Here is a 14,781-nt window from a genome sequence, read left to right as displayed (position 1 = left end):
CCGTCAGAAAGTGTCAACAAGCCTCTGCAGCGTCTTGATATTGCCCGTTACTTTGCCTCAGGAGCAGACATAACACAAACATCACCCTAATGACAGACTTTGTCAGCTGCCTGGCTGTCTGTCTGTCCAGCGATTGATTATCCTTCAGCAGGAGGTCATAAATGACCCATGATCATGTGCCTGAAAAACATATTCCCAGCATCTGACCTGTCACTATAGGTTAATCAAATAAACCACACCGGCCCCACGGAGCATGACTTTGCAATTATCCGTAACTTACTCCTCCTGTCCTGCCTTTTATTGCATCATTAAAGTTGGGGGGAGTTTGGTCGACGTCTGAGGCTGACAGCAACTCTGAAAAATCCCAGCATGGAGCGGTTTACATGAAACGTGCCGAAATGCAACAAAACAAGAGCAAGTCAGAGCTTTAACAGAGGAAACCAAAAATAATGCAAACAAATCACAAGTTTCCCATCGACCTTATGTTTGAGCTCAACTGTGGTTTTCATACCGAGACAGTTTTAAAGGAACTAAGACAAAAGAATAACCTTGGAATCTAAAAAGTTCATATCAGTGGAGGGCAGCTACCTTTTGCTTATATCTGCTGTACCCTCAGTGCTACCTCTTGAGTATGTTTGGGTAGAATTAAGGACGATAATAACTGCAGAAGAACGTCATAAAGTGCTACTTTGGGAAACAAAGGAAGCATTTTGTGTTTCTCATAAGAAAAGACTCGTGGAAAGTTTTTACTGGGTTCTAAATTTCCACAGTTAAAATGTGAATAGTGGGCACAAATATTGTTTTGAGCAGTGTGTCTACAAAATCTGTGCAGGGGGTATACTAATGAATATTAATATTATATAATATTCTTGTAATTGCAAAGAAGGACTACCCTAGTACAGATTCACATTAGCTAAAAATCACTTCAGTTCAGTTTTATTATCATTGGATGGCCATCAAAACCTGCTCCTCCATGTGTGCAACCTGCTAAATATCATGATAAGTATACAGCAAACGATATGTCCAAAAATCATTGAGATATTTTAGTGTGCATAGCTCATATTTATACTTACTTCCTTTCATTAGCATGTTGCTAACAGGTGTAGCACAAGCTTGACTTCAAAAGTGAACAATGTGCTGATATTTGTGGAATTTCCCAATTTTTGGCTCCCCGCCACAAAATTGATTAACTTGCCTGATTTCTATATACGACGGCCTCTAACAGCCGCTAAAGCATTACTGGTCGAGCATCTTGAGCTGAGTTCAGGAACTTTTTTGCTAATCGGGTGCTACGCAATACTTAAGACCCAAAACGGTTCCCTACAACGTCTGAAGTAAGTCACAGAAGTTCTGTGTGCCTTTGATCAATAAAGACAATCTTACCTGCAACTTTAAAAACCAGCTCCTCACATGATTGAAAAGTAGCCTCTCTCAGCAGGCCAGAGCCTGACTGTGAGACCAGCAGCAGAAAGTATAACCCTGGGAATGTGTGCCATCTTGCATGATAAATATCAGTGATTTGCTCCAGGCTTCAGACTGTGACTCACAGGAAGTAACTGTTTGAGTTGGTTTGCACAGATGGAGACCATTCTTAGTCAACATTCACATAAAAATCAGCCTGGGCCCTTTTCGTTTAGTTTTCTCTTTTTCCTCGTCTCCTTTTCATTGTGTGCAGAGAGCTGAGGAGCTTTACTGTTTGACTTGGTGGGAGACAACACCTTTATTTGTTTGCAGGATCTTTGTGAGGTTTTCCTTCAAATTTCACAAGGATCTGCAACTTTTCACGGACACGAGTAAGCCAGACCTTTTAATTTACAATTACACAGAAGTCAAATGATTTATTTTAGTTTATACGGGAATTACAGTTCAGAGCAGTGACGCAGTCCTCTGACGCTGATATAATAGTGCATGTGAAACTGTTTTTCTTTTTTCTTTTTTTGTCCAGTTTTGTGCTCTAATGATGATGTGGCATGGCAAGATTTAGGCTGTGGCTACGAGCATTTATTGGTCTAAGTTATGAGGACAGTCATGAGTTTCTCCTGGTGTGCTTTACGTTGAGTTTCCTAATAATTATTCTGTCCACTGTCTGCCTCCCACTGAGAGACACGCTGAAGGAGGAGGCTAGAAAATCTTCACATATGTTGCTTTAATGTGTGAAAGTCACCTGCAGGGCTCCTCTTACTGCTTCAGTATGTGTTTCTGCTAGAAGTGGAACAAGTATTTAGATCTTTAACATCAGAAAAGGAGGTGATACGGCGATCTGAAAGTACTCCATTATGTCTAGAAGTGTTAGATTAAAAGCTTTATTAAGAAAGTGAGCTTAAGTCAAAACTGTTATGATACTAATACTGAAATACTTCCTTTATAATGCAGTTTTGTTACTGATATGGAAGCAGATGAAGAAGTCGGAGATAAATCATGTACTTCTCAAGTGTGTCGCACTTTTACAAACTAATCATATGGTTGTATGTTATCTGTATCTATCTTTGGGTAACTTGTAGCTGTTCGGTAAAAGTACCGAGCAGAGACTACGGGAAAAAAGGAAACAGACGAGTACTTGGGGGGATTTTTAGGTTTTTAAAGCGCTCATTAGAACGTGTCTTCAAAATTTTCAGAATTTCCCGTTTATATATTTTTAGGGATTTTGGGATTTTTCTTAAACAACATTTAGCAGAAACACTACAGGTTAAAATTCCAACAAACCTCCTCAGCTGAATATTTGACGCTAAGTTTAAATTTTGTAGGTTTTCTGAAAGTTTTATTGCTGCATATTGAAAATTAGCATATTTGTTAGAATGCAAATGTTTTTAATTTAATGCTTATTTGCACATTTGTCAAAACACTTGTAAATACTGACTAAAGCAAAGTCTTCATTCTTCATTTTTGCATTAAAGCAAAAGGTCGGAACTGATTCCATTTTGATTTGTTTCTAGTCATCATTCGTCCTACAGTAGTAATGTTTTAAGTTTAAATGTTTTAAGGATTAAATCTTTCTATAAAACAGGTTTGGAGTGATATATATCAAACGCTTGTGTAAAATCCTAAACAAGAAGAAAAAAATGAGAGTTAGGTGTTACTTAAATGAGGATTTCTGGCTCCAAATATGAGACTAATGCATTTTAAGAAAGCTTCTGTTAATGTGTGTTATTAAATTCCATTGCTTTTCCAATACTGTTCGAACAGAGATGACCCTGACACTTGTTTAGGGAATTGCTTACATTATGAGAATGATCTTTTGTATTGTGTTATAGGGCCAAGTTTATAAAAGTGTATGTATAGATATGCAAATGAAGCATAGTCTCATTAGACGTACACTGACTTCTGAAACTGGAATGTGTATTTTGGACGTATTCTTTCCATTAGTGCAAGAAGATACGTCATGGAAGCAAAATAGTTCAAAAAGTTTTTGAATAAGTTTTTTTTAAGTTAATTTAGATGTACAGTCTTTAACTTGTCGACCTCTTTTGTAACCAGGACGAGTTTAAAAATGTAAATCATCAGGGGATAATGCATTTGACCTCATTTTAGTGAAAAGAAAAAGGCGTCGCTGACTTTCTACAGTTTACTCGGCATTATTTTATCCATATTTGAGTCCGCACACTCGTCATTGCTGCAAGAGCTGAAATTCGAACTCAGCTGGAGAATAATAAGCGGGGTGAGGGCAGGGCCAGCTTTACTTGTTTTTCAGATTAAGAGAGAGCTAACTGGATTATTTGTAAGAGAGCTGATGTGAAAATCTATTTCTGCTGATGCTCGGTGAAACAAAAGGCTTAGCTGTAGGTAGCCTGCTTTGTTACTCAGCTGGGAAAAGACCTGAATCTGAAACAATCTATTCTTATTCTAAACAACTGTGTTGCTTAATTGTTTCAGAGATAAGAAAAGGGCATCCTGCTGGTACGTTTAAGTCCTCCTCTTCTTTCTTTTAAGAAATCTATTACCCAGGGCTTTTGCCTTTCTCTTCACTTTCAATTCAAACACTTGTAGCTTTAATTCACCGAAGAAATTATTTATTCCACAAAAGATTTTCTGTCCTACGACAGGGCAGTGTGTTTAAGGAAACACACGAGGAAAGGAAAGGCATATTGTACTCTGAGTCTTCCTTTTACCTGCCTTAGATTTTATGTGCATGAAGGTTGTAATTAGCTTCTGTTTTATTGCTTCCTTTGTTCTAATCTGCATGCAAGTTTTAAGAAGGAATGATTTCCTTTTTTTCCTGAAATCTGCAGCTTTTTTGCCGTTAGGTGCTTTTCATGTAGGTTTTCATGTCAACAAAGCCCCAAACACATAATTATGAAGCTTTTATGTGTAAGAAAACAGCAGCTGAGGGGATGTTTTATTCTGTGTCCCTGTTTCTCTCATCCTCCTCTAAATGGGTGCACCCTTTGAGTTTCCTCATACAGCAAAAGTTTACAAATATTTACACCTATTTTATGTCATTCTGCACTTTAACTTTATTTTGTCATTTTTTTTCTACCTTAGCCAATTTCCTCTTTTCTGATCCCAGCCCACTGGTATCATCACTTTCCTCATTTCCAGCTCGAAGGCGATCCTGACACCCGGGACGTCATGTGAAACCATGAAGGACAGGAGGCAATAAGCCGGAGAATAGCAGCAATCTTCAGGAAAGTTCTCCATTCACTCTCACTCCCGCACTTCTGTGTCCTCTTATCCAGCCTTGAAGATAAAGAAAAAAAATCAATACAGAAACACAGTGTTAGATAAAAGCAGAAAGGGGGGAACGAGCCGAGCCAAGTTAGGTGTAGTGAATTAAAGCGATCAGAAATTTCCCCGACACTCAGCCCTCAGTCTACATAACCTAACAGCCCTGCCTTGGTGCTGTCTGTCACTCTGCGCTCTCCGTTCAATCCCTCTTTGTTCGCTTTTGATTTCTTTTTGGTCTATTCTCCGTTTGCTTTGTGTTTTGGGATGAAGAACCAGATCCCATTCAACCACAATAACTGCTGAGTGAAGGTTTTGGCTATTGCAGGGGAGACTGTCTGGGTCTGAGTCTCCATCTCAGCTTTGACGATTGCTGGTTTCTCTTAAGGGACGTGACCGTGTGGAGTCATCGGGCCTCTTGTTTTAAAGCAGAACTAGCAGTTAGAGATGGTGGTGCTGGCTAGTCATTCCACAAGATTATTTCTCAGCATCTACTGGATGGATTGAAAAAAGCTTTTGCACAGACGTTCATGGAGGACCCCAGAGGAACATGAATGTCTGACTTTATTCAGTTTTACTGAAAAACTGAAAAATCTCAAGAACTATTGAGGCGATTGCCATAAAATTCTGAACCGAGCGTCATAATCTAAAGTAAATACGCATGCTAGCTTCTCACTTGTCACCATTAGGTTTAATCAGTATTTGTGATTGGCAAATGTTTAATTAGGTGAATATCAACGCCAGAACATGCTAACTGCTAATGACCCCACTGTGACTTCACTTTAAAATACACAAAAGTATTTAAAATACACAAATGGTTACTTTAAGTTTTTTGAGTACGTGTTAATTTTTCATGTAATTATGTTACATGAGTACAATGTAAACCATTCATTTTAATGGAATAAATCTATGATTGTATATATTTCAGTAGAATTTCTGTTTATGGGGGCCAAGAATAGTTTTTGTGTAATTTGACATTAATACTTTTATTTTCTGTTTAGTTCATTTATGCTATGACATACTTCAGGAAAAGCATGATTTGGGTTTTAAAAAATCGGTTGTATATTAGTCAAGATAAAAACTCAGACTGTATATAAAAGATGGCTACAACCACTGTGACCTCAGGATTCTGGCATCACTGTCTTTGCACCAAGAAAACCAACTTCACAAATGACTGAGAAACTGAGGTACATCAGGCCTGCCACAGGGAAACAGGCTGGAGGATATCCTGCTTTAAGTTGCTCTACATTGTGCCACGATTTACAAATTAAAAATTTCCAGTGAAAAATAAGGGAATAAAATAATCAGAAATGAATTTTATTTTCTGCACTTCCTCTCGCGACCCCTTAAAACTTTAGTCAGCTTCCATAGATTCCCAGGTTTACAGCTTAAAACGAGCACGTTTACAGGTACAAACTAATATTTATAGTCATTGGGTCAATTTATTAATTACTCATCCATTGGGATAATAGAGTAAGAGGCATGGCTATTTGAATCGAGGGTGTCCCAACACAGGGAGTTATAGCCAAATGCTGTTGAACACTGGACGCAATTTGCTTGTTGCGCATCACTTTGAAGCTGACGGCTGCTTGCTCGCAGACATTCAAGGCTCCAGTTGCCTTGGTAACCCTCTAATCTATTTGCTGCCAGGTCAAATGTCAGTCAGTGGTATCCTTCGCTCTGATTGGCAGTCACTTTAGTTGTTGGACGGGAAGTTGAGAAAATGTTATCTCAGGTCCCGCCCACTTCCCCATCGCTTGCAGTTTTTTTCATCCATAGTTGCTTGAAGTTGCTGAATGTCATTCACTTTGTGTGGTCTCCTGTCGCCGCGTTGCTTCCAGTGTGGGTGAAGCTTAACGCTGAGTATTCAAAATGCAAAATAAAAACTAATGGGTTATCTCAAATTAGCTACTGTAAGTCCATCTTTTATATATAGTTTATGTCTAGGAAACAAATTCCTTCTGTGTACAACAATCGTTTCCATATTCTGGATTATAAAGGTGAAAGATAGTTGAGTTAGATGATACAAAAGATCTCCAATGTGAGCAGCTGTGGTTTCGTCCACTTTCGACCATTATTGCCGATTTCCTGGTGAGGTCTAAGAATTGCATATTTTCATACATTTGGAAAAACTGGGATCAATTGTAAAAATTTATTCCTCATCATCATCATTGTCAAAAAAATGTTTACTTTGGTTTACGAACAAATATCTACCAGAGATGAACTCCATACTCTGCTCAACCTTTAGTCTAGCACAGGGGTCGGCAACCCTAGGCATGCGAAGGGTTAACTGATGGCACGACCATAGCTGGACTGGCCATCGGGCATACCGGGCATTTGCTCGGTGGCCCGATGATTTTTTATTTTTTTATTTTTTTTTTGTAACGGTATAAACAATGAAAGGTGGTGGATTGGCCAGATGCTGGCCGGTGTGTAAAAATAACTCAGTTCTTTGGTGGTGGCTGTGGCGGTGCTTCCTCAGATTCAGTAAAATTAGCAAGTGGTGGAGGCCAGCAGGTGGATGAGGGAAAGGGGAGGCAGGACGAGGAGAGACCCGAGGCGGCCGCCGGTCCGAGTGTCAGGTGAACTGAACTTCAGGTAAGAAGTTATGACCTGCAGTCTATCTGGGTCAAATATAAACCAAGTTTAGGTGGAGTTTAATTTCGTTGTGCTGACTTTTTACAGTCAGTTACAATAACTTGTACTGTGTGCTAGCTAGCATGACGGAGTGTCTATACAGCTGGGTGGGTGCTATGATGTTACTGATAGTGAACTTTATTTTATTCATAAGGTTAGTTAGTAGAGTTGCCAACCGTCCCACATTCAGAGAAAATATCACGCGTTTCGTGTTGAGCTGAGAGGGGACGCAGTTTGTCTAGGATGGAAAAAGACACAAAGCTGGATTTATTCTGTCTTTACGCTGCACAGCTGCCTCTTCTTCTCTCATTCTCTCCCCTCTCTCTCCTGTTGCTACTTTAATCATGAAACAATGATCAATGATCAGCTGATCGGCTTTCCTCTCTCTCGTTTGTTTATCGCCCACTTTGCACCAGAAAGAAGAAACCGCCGGATGTCGTACTAAACAACAGCAGCACGTTTAAGCTTGATCAGCTGTTGTTAGAATTTATTTAATATTAATTTCTAGTATCAGCTGATGTTTGCTGGAGCCACAGCTGCAAAAGCTGCTGGTCACGATATCGGTTTGGATATGTGGTGAGAGGGAAACATGAAGATGAAACCAGGAGATGTCCTTACTGAATCATCAGAGCTGAACAGGTGATGGAGAAACAGGTTTACCTTTTAGGTGACATGAATGAGTTGAAGGGAAGTTATGAACTGTTTCTGAGAGACAAATAACACCAGGATCTGTTTCTAAGTAGCTGACAGCTGGTAACTGTGCAGGGGTGGATCTAGCAAAGTTTTGCCAGGGGGGCAGGTGGGGCATTAACAGCGAAAGGGGGGCACAAAGAAATACTTTCTTATTCTCATTTAAAATGTCTGGCTGTTATTAAATAATTATCTGAAGCTTACAACCAAAGCCTTAATACCTGGTGGGCCGGTCTTTAGTCAAGCCGGGCTGTTTTTTTTGTCCCAGTCCAACCCTGGGCACGACACGCAGTGAATTAATCTGAGAAGGTGCATCAAAAAATAAATGGCCGCGCCAGCGGTGCACATTGCAAATTGGGACTTTCAGGTATATGGACCAATGTTTTATTTTCTGATCAAACCAGAAATCTTTAATGAGCAGCTAGATTTGTCTTGCATTAACTGGCTGACATCAAACCAGCTGGAATCCACAGCTGTGCGTGTTCATGGAGCTTTCATTTTCACCTGCTGGACATCACTACCTGACGAGTTTAACTGTCTTCAGAACATTGCAGAGGCCTTATTGACAGTATTTGGCTCTACATATCTGTGTGAGCAGATTTTCTCTCACACGAGTGTCCTCAGGTAGCCGTCTGAATGCTGGACACTCGGAGACCTGTGTCTGTGAGTGGGAGACCAGAGATCACATTAACATGTGTGACTCTGTATTAACAGACATGCCATATTGGCTTAGTTTATTTTTCTTATCATTGTTGTGAGGAGACCATAAATAGCATTTGTATTTTCTGTTGTACAGTTCATTTGCTGTTCTTGTTATGGATAAAAAGTGTCTTTTTTTTGTTTCAAAATAGCTGATAACTATTCACTGATAGCTGCCAACATCTGCAAACAAATATAATTCTATAAAGTGGTTCTATATAGTGTGTAACTGTTCATATAGAGCATTATTAAATTTATTGCTAAGGCAATCATATGGCACACTGACTGAGAAAATTTTAAATGGCACTCGCCATCAGAAAGGTTGCCTCCCCCTGGTCTAGCACCTAGTTAAAGATATACTAAGATGGCAAACGTGATGAACATTGTACCTGCTATTTCACAGATTTTGTCTAAAAGACAAAAATTTCAGACTATACAAAGACTATACAAGACTAACACTATGCAAACCTATGGGAAATTCCATTAGTAATGTAATTACCTTCATATTACCCTATTTATCTACTGTCATGCTATGGTTAGCATTTAAAAGAATCACTTGGCCTGAATCCTGTCTCTACTATCTTGACTTCTTTTGTTTTACATGCTTCTTTTTCAAATCCTGTGTGTCCACTTGTATTTTCACCCCCATCCCCTCTTTCCCGCAGCCCTCTGTTCCTTCAGCTCCTCAGGTACCAGATCACATCGACAACTGATGAGTTGTAGCAGATATCAGGGTTGTATGTGATGCTCTGAAGGGTGTATTTCAAAAGGGTTTGGGGTCATATTTCACTGTTTCAGGGCTGAGGTGCCGCCATGTATTAATTAAAATCCAAATACCCCTATTGATTGTGTTATCAGGCTAGTGCAGCCTGGGCTTGCTGTATTGATCCAGCCTGTGATTTACGATCATTTTCTAGAAAAATCCCTTTGTGTGATTATATGAGGAAACAGAGCCTGAGTGAGTGCAATTCTTTTAGAGATATTATAGAGCACAGTGCCAGTGGTGGAGGACTAAACAGACTGCCACCCTGAAGCCCCTCACAGGAGAGATATTTTCAACTAGAAAAATTGTTATGATCCTGTTGGTTTCAATGAAAAGTAAATCAAAGGAAGCAGCTGGCTCTACACACTCATGAGTTACAAACTGCGGCTGCTGCCTGTGGCTTTCAACATTGCACCTCTTAGATAATGTGGGTAATTTAGAAATCCCGCCCTTTTAATGAGCTTGACTACATTCCCAAAATATACTTTTAAAACTCATTCTCGCTCGTGGGTAAAAACATTGCATAATTACCTACAAACACCTCCAATTTTCCCCTTCTTTTAGTTTAAAGACGTGCAAGTGTGATCTGAAAACTTTAACATTTAACAAATCTGTCATTTACAAAACAAAAACCTTAAAAGTAAAGAACAATATTTCCACACTGAGTCAGTGCGCTGTCACTGTGAAGAAACACTACAGTCATAAATCAAAGAAACTCTCTGGCATGCCTCCTGAGCTGAACCACCTTACTTCAGTGTGCTATGGCGAGCCATATGCGATGACTTTGTCAGCAAGAAGGCTGTAAAACTGACAATGATTGAGTGAAATAAGCCGCTTGGACAAACATTTTCATGATGTCATACGTTAACTACTTGCAGCACAATGCTGCTTGTTCCAAAATACACTGAAAATACTGTCATTCACAAACAAACACAGAAGGTCAACAGACAACAGTCGTAGACCCTGACAGGGACTAAGTGTGTGTGTGTCAAATTTCAAAATAAAAGTCCTTTTTTTTTTTTTTTATCAAAGACCAATATGATGTAAAATTTCAGAATTTTTAAACTAAACCTTCATTTTCACACAGGAACTGATTTAAAGCTACTATTTATTTTTCTGTTAGTGTCCCTGGCTGTTTGTGATTTTGTGGGTCAGGTATCGATGCTGTGACATCCTGGAGCTCTGTAAAGATGCTGACCGTTTTACTACGTACACCTGTGTGCCTGAAAAGGTGGCTGGCCACTTAATTAGGTACATCTGTGACCGCTTTATTAGGTACACCGTGTGCTTAAAAACGGAGTCAGCCACTTAATTGGGTACACCTGTGCGTGGCCCCTTTATTAGGCACACTTGTGTACCTGGCCACGTTTTAGGTACACCATTTTAGCCATTTTAGGTAGGGTGTATGTGCCATTTTATTGGGTACATACACCCTACCAAACTTTAACCTCAACCTACAGGAGACAAAGCAACGATCTCTGTGCGTAGCAACAATGCAACAGCAATTTCTCCAGAAACTGTACAGTCCAGTTTTTCCACTGTATTTGCTGGGCAGCTGTGATATGTTTAACCTTCGAGTGACCCAGTGAGGTAGTTTATGACCCCAGCTGATATTTCTAACAATAAAAGATGTTTTCTACTGTACCACAATTTTTTCAGTCCATTTCTGCTTTAACTTTTTATAGTTTTTAAAGGAATTGTCCCATTGGTATGGTGAGAATAATGGAAAGTTATGTAGGCATCAAGTTTTGGTTTTTTTTAACATCATAAGCTTTATTTTAACACAATCGTTCCCTTGTAATTACCACGTTTTAATGTTTTTCTCTGAGCCACGGCTAACAGATGTAAGAGAAGACAGGAGGCAAATACAAATGCCTGACAATGAAAACGGCTCCACTGAGTCAGAGTAACCTCTTCATGCATAACAAAAAGTATTGTAAAAACAATAATTAATGGCTTATTTTAGAATATCAGTCTTATATCAGTTCTTATATAAAATATAATAAATCACCTCACTCTGTCATTTTAGTCACTACAATAAGTCAAAAAAGGCAAACAATAGCATCCTCTGGTTACATCCTCACATATTTATCATACCACAGCACATATGTGGCTCTTACTTTCCTTATTAGCACAGAATGTAATTTGATCTGTAGATTTGTCCATTATCAATGAACTTCTTAGGAAATCAGGCTTAGCTAAAAGAGCTTTTAAAAGAATATTTGAAGAATTTAACACCAATGTCCTCCTAAGCATGTATTAAATTATTTTAAGACGATCTAACAGTCTATCAACTTCACTTTAAAGCTCACTGTAAATCTTCTGCTCATATTAAGACCATTTAAAATAACATTTTAAAAACATTTTAGTGAGTTTAACCAGTTTTTGGCTCCACAATCACCACCACGTAGGCCAGTCAAGTTTCAGTGAACACATTGAAGCTCTTTAGGTAAAAATCTGTGCATAAACATTTTTATTATTCCCTGCAGATTCTCTGCGAGGCTTTTCCTGTTAGTCAGTAAATACCTTCAGTATGAATAGATAGTTTCAAAGTCTTGCCGTGTCTTTCAGCCTGATATATCTCTGGAAAGTTTTGCATTTTTCTCGTGGCTGATCACTGTCTTCAGGGGCCATTAGCTTGTCATATCTCCATCTGTGGCCTCATGCTCTGTACAGCAGCCTTCGCATTCCTCAGTTGGCACCGGCTGATGAGCCGCTGGTGTATCTGCTCCTCCTTTTAGTTGCTAGTAAATCGCTGCCTACTGTAATTTTCATACAGACAAAATGTGGCTGCAGAGAAGCTTCTCAATTCTGAAGCATCAAATTGTAATCTTGGCGAGTACGTCGACCTCACTGTCAATTTCTTGCTCAGAAATGACTGATACGCAAATGTGCAAAGAACTTAAACATTACAAATGACAGATTTTAACTTTCATTTTATATAAATTCAAACATAATAGTGTATTTGGCCTATTTTCAGACACGCAAACACTTTGTTATATTAATTGATATCTTTTCCAAGTTCTTGTGGAGTGGACAAAACATGAATGAATGTAATCTGTATTAAATGTGATGTTGTTTTTAGGAGATGTGCTTGTTGATTTGTTGGTATTTATCATTTCCAGGCTCCTGAAAGAAAAGAAATACCTTCTATGTTATTCATGCCATAGCCACTGATGTCACATTTCCTGTGTTTTTTCAGCTGTTAGTGGATATCAGGCTAGAATGATTATTACTGACTATAACAGCCCATGTTTGGAAATTTAATCCTCTTCCTCCTTTATATCAGATATTTTGGCATATAATTATAGGCGGGTACGGTTTGATTTGTACAACAAAATGAACATTATGTAACACAAGGAAGCATGACACAAAAAAAGAAAACCATGAGTCACTGGCCCTGACAGCGAGGCATCCGGTGGTAATGGTTTGGGTCCTTTGTGCCATGATGCCTGGTTTCTACAGATGTGATGCTGGTGCCTGGTTGTACCAGCCCACATTTCTGCAGGTTTAAGAACTGAGTATAACATTGAATTAAGTGGCAAAACGTCATGTTCATAAATCCATGTGATGAAAATTATAGTGGACAAAATCTGCAAATCATCTGTGAGTTTCTTGCCATAACCCCTCCCTTAGTTACTTCCTTCAGTGGGTCCAAATCTGGGCCCAGCAATTTTGTGGTGCAGTACTTGTGCCAGCTTTTTGGCACCAGCGCAGGTCTTTTTTTTTTTTACTGGAAATGCAAACAGCTGGTTCTAGATTTGGCACTGGTACTGGATTGGTGGCAAAAAAGGTTGCAGGAGGAAATTAAAGTTGAGCGCACATCAATACATACTTGTTCTGAAAGATCACTTTTAACTGTGTTCTCTTCCAGAACAACAATGCCTTCATCCGCATGAATCAATAGTGGCTTAAAAGTGTTGTGAATCATGTGATATGGCCTTTAAAGTCATTTTTAAAAGGTACTCACTGATGCTGTGGTCCAAACCAAAACAAAGGTACTTTATGTTGTTTTCTTCTTTACCCATCCTTATATGCTATTGCTGTATTTTTGCAGCATTTACAGCTTTAAAAGTTATTTTTAGACTTCTCTTCATTAAATAGCCTGGAATACTACTGGTCAGTTGTTTTTCCAACAAAACCACTGAAAACAAAAATTCTACTGAAATCCTGTGTAATAGCTTCATCCAGGATTCAGGACCTCTTTGTTTCTTAAATTAAGCCAGTGTTTGTATTGCAATCTAACACCACAACTCCACTTACTGCTGCCCCAAAATTAACTGGAGACTTCTTCTGCCCTGCTGAAAAAAAGCGAAGCAGTTTTAGCAGCATAGGTCGCCAAAATAGCATCATGAATAACTCCCAAGTGCCTTTTTTGTTTCATTATTAATTAAGTGATTTGTGTATTTTTAGTGTAATTGCTTACTTTCAGCACTTATTTATTAATGAATATAATTTATTTAAGTGGCTCAGCTGGATTACCTTTCCTCCTCATATTAAACAATATAAACTGATACATTTGTTTGTCTAACAGATGTTCACAATGATTAAAATCAAGTGGTGCTTCGGGCATAGAGTGGAGTCTGCACGGGTGGAGGCCAAGTTAGAATCTGGAAGAGATCATGGTCAAGTAGTTGCTAGTTTGATTTTGTGTGCTGACGCTGGTTACAAAGAATCAATATCGAATCAAGGAGGGTTGAGTTTCTAGATAAGCGTTCTCGGCCACTCTGGCTATTCATCATAAGTCTGTAGAAACCTGATAGGTCAGAAGAAATTATATTCGAGCAAGAGTGGGGCCTCCTTATCTCTCTATAGCAGGGGAATAGGAGACATGCCGATCAATACCAGGCTGTTGTGTAGTACTTGCAATTATCAACAGCTGATTCTGTCGTCCCCCAGCTGCATCTTTTAATACCACATAATTACAAGTTTGGGGACAATGTCTGGTGAAAGGGGATTACAGCTTTGCTGAAGTATGCTTCATTCTTCTCCCGGCTTTGAAATAGCTACAGTCTGTGGAAGGGTTTCAAACACATTTTATTATACACCTCATACTCTTGCATACTTTCTTTTTTAAAGGATTTTTTAATTTATCGATAACTGAGCTGGATTTAAGTTTAAACTCTGGTCTGTATTGGCTGCTATTATGTCAACCAAGCGGTAAAACATATATACAAGCTACAAAAAAGGTGTATTCAGCCTAGTTTTATTTTCAAACTGAGCTCATCTGGGTTTATCTTACACACTTCCCTGATGCTCACTCGAGGGAGGATTTCTTCTCCGACACATTTTTCAGTCTATTATGGCGCCAAATTGTGGGAGGTCGTAACAAA

Source organism: Simochromis diagramma, unplaced genomic scaffold (assembly GCF_900408965.1).
Source record: "Simochromis diagramma unplaced genomic scaffold, fSimDia1.1 OVJJ01000753.1, whole genome shotgun sequence".
Classification (NCBI taxonomy): Eukaryota; Metazoa; Chordata; class Actinopteri; order Cichliformes; family Cichlidae; genus Simochromis; species Simochromis diagramma.
This window is presented reverse-complemented; position numbering follows the sequence as displayed.